The following is a 5,074-nucleotide window of genomic DNA, read 5'->3' as shown; positions in this document are numbered from 1 at the left end:
TTGTGATCGCTTTTCCCATACGGAGACGTTGAGGTGTCAGTAAATCAGTAATTTTGCCGTGAGTCCCACGTCACCACAGATCACAATGTAGTCACCTCCTAAAGGAGAACATTACCAGACTGGAGCGAGCGCCTGGTGAATCTGAAGATACTTACCGCCCTCTGCTGGTCAGAGCAATAACTTCCTTATAGCAGATACAGGTTTGTTAAAATGTAATTGTAAAGCAAGGAAAAGGTGAATAATATTCTTATTCTGAACCCCATGAAGACTGCTAAGTGTCTCTATCATATTTACAAGCTTCATGGAAACACATGGCACTACAACCACCATCATGTAAAAACTAACCTTCATGTCCATGGATCCTGTACTGTACGGGGCACCATTTGTTCACAGTGCATTTTGTAACACAAAATGGAGTTTGTATAGACAAAACTCATTTTGTAGAATTCTGTCAGAAAATGACATTCTGTGACAAAGATCTGTCAAACAAACAAACCAATGTGCCACAAAATTCAGTTCTGCACATTTTAAGACAAAAAACAAAGTCTATGTTAAAAAATAAAATCTATTCTGTGTGCCAGAAATTAATCGTATCATAAGACAAAACTCTGGGCAACAAAAAGATTTCTGTAAATACAAAACAAATTCTATAATTTCCAAAGTTACCGTGCATCACAAAAGACACTATAAACCAACATGACCTCATCACACTGCAAACATTATATTATCACCCCCATAACAGTTCAGCATCAGAAGGATAATGTGCTATGTCGTAACAAGAGGACCGCACATGTCACACAGCCATGTTCTCTCCCACTCATCACATGTCTGAACCAGAAGGATCACAGATGTCAGCGCTCGATATGACCCCAGAGGTGGACAACTCTCATGAACATTAAGGAGACCACATAATATCACATCACAGGGGTTGTCCTGGTTAGGATGGAGTTAGGGCCCATACATGTGGCCGTATGGCATCTTCCCACAATCTCTGTGTTGCCCAGAGCAATAGTAGGAAGCAAATATACTCCTACAGGGCCCTACTCTACTTCCATACTCCTGTGAGATTGTGGAACAGCTCTTCCTGAATAATATTTGTGCCTAATTGTATTGAAACTGTCATTTGGCATTTCGGGCACTAGAGGCCACTGTTTTGCAGCTACAACCAGCACATTCTGGGATTTGAATATGTAAAGCAGATGATGACTCATGCAGGCTGCTTCTGAAGAGAACCAGGAAGTGTGAGCTGATCTGACATGGTGGAAGGAATGTTCTGTGAGAGACTGATTCCGATACCATCTTGGCTTCCAGGTGTCTAGGAGTGAACGGGCATGCCGAGAAAGGAAATTAGTTGTTGTTTCTTACTTGGACCCGGCTCTTTGAAAGAGAGATTGTTCCAGGAAGACCGTTTACAGCGTGTGGGCAGAAGTCTGATTACCAAGCAAGGTCGCACGGTTGCTGAGAGTTTGGTGGCCATCCCGAGTAAGCCTAGGCCTGAAAGTAGTTAGATAGGTGCATAAACAAGAAACAGAACTGGATCGCACATCCTCAATACTATGCTTTTATCTAACTGCTTCTCAGCATAATAAACATCACTTCTCAGCGTAATTTATCATATACCTTGCCCTATGCTGCATGCTAACACGAGGCATTAGTATACAATTTGATCAAAAAGCATAGGCCCACTCACGGCGACAAGGTTGCCTCTTTGAATGGGACCCGATTCTAAATTTGGCGCAGCACTGCACGGCGACCACCGACGCCGCAGCACCACCCCAGCAGGCAGCAGGACCCAGTAGTCAAACAGCGCCCCCGCTGTATCACAAAGCCACCCTGGCACTGGGCCCCACCAACCCACCAGGACAGCACCAAAACAACAATGGCCGCCGTGCAGTACTGCACCATGTGAACAGGTGTAGAAACCAACCCCATCACACACTGAAACCATGTGGACAGGTATGGAACTCACCCTATCACACACTCTCATGTGCCATTCAAAGAGGCAACCTTGTCGCGGTGAGTGGGCCTATGCTTTTTGAACAAATTGTATACTAATGCCTCATGTTAGCATGCAGCATAGGGGTAGGCATACGATATATTACGCTGAGAAGCGATGTTTATTATGCTGAGAAGCAGTTAGATAAAAGCATAGTATTGAGGATGTGCGATCCAGTTCTGTTTCTTGTTTATACATGTACAGTTAGATAGTTAGGGTTATATGTTTTGCTAGGCCGTACAGAACTGTTCTGCAGCACAGTATTTGACTTGCAGGCACTGCTGTGTGCGCCACCGGGCTAGGGCTGTCCCTCGGACAGTGACTGGGAGCCTGGGGCATAACTTAGTCTGTGTATATTTATATTGTTGTGTTATTTCTATTGTTAAAGTAAAGTTTCTGTTCTTGCATATAAAGCTGGTGTCAGTGGCGCTTTTCTTGTCTGTGACTTCGCTGTATCCTGGGGAGCCCACCCCGGTACACGGCTTACAGGCCTCCAACTGTATTCATCTGAGAAACCAAAAACTGCTGCACGCTCCACCATCTGGATGATACATGTGGTGCCGGGATAGATGCTTTTCTCAGTAGTTTACACCAGAATGCTGGAGCCATTTCAGAAAGTTTTTAGTCCCCTCTATAGACTAGGAGAAGGTGCACTAACTTAATAGAGGACAAAGGTAATTCAAAACTAACTATCTCCATTCCTGTTTTTAGTGGGTCTCTCCACCATCTTAGGATGCATTCACACGACCGTGCCCGTTTTACGGATCCTCTAAATATGAGCACTGGCTGTGTGCACCGCACATCACGGTGCGGACCCATTGATAGCAATAGGTCTGCGATCCTTAAGATGTGGAAAAAGATAGGAAGTTTTATTTCTTGTGGTGCAGAGGTGCGAATCCGGAAGCACACAATGCGGGGTGCACACGGCCAGTGCCCGTCTTTAGTGAATCCACGGTTTGCGGTCCGTAACACGGGCATGCCCATCCCACAGTCATGTGACTGCATCCTTACAGGCAGAGGAGAAAAATAAGAGAGATCTCCTAACCACCATGCCCCAGTGTGTGGTCCTATGGAAGTCTGAGCTTTCCTTTGTCACACGCTGCCATCTAGTGGTGACAATCAGTCATGGTGCACCTATCAGAATTTTTTGGAATGTGTTGTTTTCTTTTCCCACAGCACATTACCTGACAATAGATCTCTATGAGGCACACCGCTATGTCTATTCAATGAGGGCGAGTAATGCTCCTTCCCCCAGTTGGCCATGAATCTTCAAACTGTAAGGAACTGATACAGAAAGGACCTAACTAACCCTATTATAATGGACCAAGGCTGAACTTCTTACCTGTTATTGCCCCGTGTCAGCTACAACTGGTTCCAGAGGCGGCTCTTCCATTAGGCCACTTAGGCAGCCGCCTAAGGCCTCGCGCTGGTGGGGGCCTCGCTCTGGCTCCCACCAGCACCTGACACCGCCGCAATTTAATTGTCTGCTCCTCCGGACCGGACGGACCCGTCACCTAAGACACACACACACTAGTAGTAACTAAGTTAAGACGAGCCGCCGCGGCCAGCCCGCTCGAGCCCCTCTGCTCTCTGCCTCTTTAAGAGAGCAGAGGCTGCTGGCCGGCTCAGAGCGTGCCGCCGCACAGGCACGTCTCTATGCAACAGCAGACACGCCCCCTTCCCTCAGAGCGCTGCGCAGGCAGGGAGAGAAGAAGCGCCATCTCACCTCACCGCCACCGGCTGTGTGCCTGTGTCTGTTGTCCGGTGACCCGACGCCGACCCAACTGTTCTGGCTGCCGCCAGCGCCGCCCTGAAGACAGTGTCAGTGGTGGTGGACTCACTGGACTGTCTGTCACTGTGGATTGTGGAAGAATTAGAATCCTCCAAGGACCAAGGTGGTCAGGTGTGTGTCCCACTCCCTGTCCTGCTGGCCACTGTACCCCTCACAAAGTCTAGAGCCGCCTCTGACTGGTTCTAAGAGCTTTAAAGCACCGGAGATGTCTCTCCTGTAGAGTGTAAGCTCTTAGGGCACTGGGATCCTCTCTCCTGTAGAGTATAAGCTCTTAGGACACCAGGATCCTTGGTCTGTAGAGTATAAGCTCTTAGGGCACTGGGATACTCTCTCCTTTAGAGTATAAGCTCTTAGGACACCAGGATCCTTGGTCTGTAGAGTATAAGCTCTTAGGGCACTGGGATCCTCTCTCCTGTAGAGTATAAGCTCTTAGGACACCAGGATCCTTGGTCCTGTAGAGTGTAAGCTCTTAGGGCCCTAGGATCCTCTGTCCTGTAGAGTGTAAGCTCATAGGGCACTGGGATACTCTCTCCTTTAGAGTGTGAGCAGTAGGGTTTACTCTCCAGTATCCTGTCTGGACATTATAGGAACAGCACAGTCCATCTGGAGACCTCTTAATTTTTTATGGCCAAAAGGATCCCAATAAACTTGACAGGTTTGGATTTTTTGTGATCGCTTTTCCCATACGGACACATTGAGGTGTCAGTAAATCAGTAATTTTACCGTGAGTCCCACGTCACCACAGATCACAATGTAGTCACCTCCTAAAGGAGAACATTACCAGACTGGAGCGAGCGCCTGGTGAATCTGAAGATACTTACCGCCCTCTGCTGGTTAGAGCAATAACTTCCTTATAGCAGATACAGGTTTGTTAAAATGTAATTGTAAAGCAAGGAAAACGTGAATAATATTCTTATTCTGAACCCCATGAAGACTGGTAAGTGTCTCTATCATATTTACAAGCTTCATGGAAACACATGGCACTACAACCACCATCATGTAAAAACTAACCTTTATGGACGCTGTACTGTATGTGTAGTCACAAACTAACAACGTGACATAAAATTAATTCTCTGTATAAAAATCAGTTCTGCACCAGACAATACTATTCTGTGTGACCAAATACAAAAAAATTTATCATCTTACAAAATAAATACATGTGACAAAAAAATCTCTGAAAAGACAAAAAAAGCTCCATAATTTCTATAATTACTGTGCATCAAAAATCACATTACAAACCAACATGGCCCCATAGACATTATATTATCACCCCCATAACAGTTCAG

At 46.1% G+C, this 5,074-nt stretch overlaps 1 non-coding gene across 1 annotated transcript; it reads right to left on the bottom strand.

Moving 5' to 3' along the window:
* Positions 1-747: 747 nt before the first annotated feature.
* LOC120987532 lies at positions 748-843 on the bottom strand. The gene has a single exon (XR_005776123.1). It is a non-coding gene; the product is annotated as a small nucleolar RNA U13 (small nucleolar RNA).
* Positions 844-5,074: the final 4,231 nt, after the last annotated feature.

This window comes from Bufo bufo, chromosome 1, assembly GCF_905171765.1.
Source record: "Bufo bufo chromosome 1, aBufBuf1.1, whole genome shotgun sequence".
Taxonomy (NCBI): domain Eukaryota; kingdom Metazoa; phylum Chordata; class Amphibia; order Anura; family Bufonidae; genus Bufo; species Bufo bufo.
The sequence above is the reverse complement of the archived record's forward strand: the minus strand, read 5'-3'. Positions and strand labels throughout refer to the sequence as shown.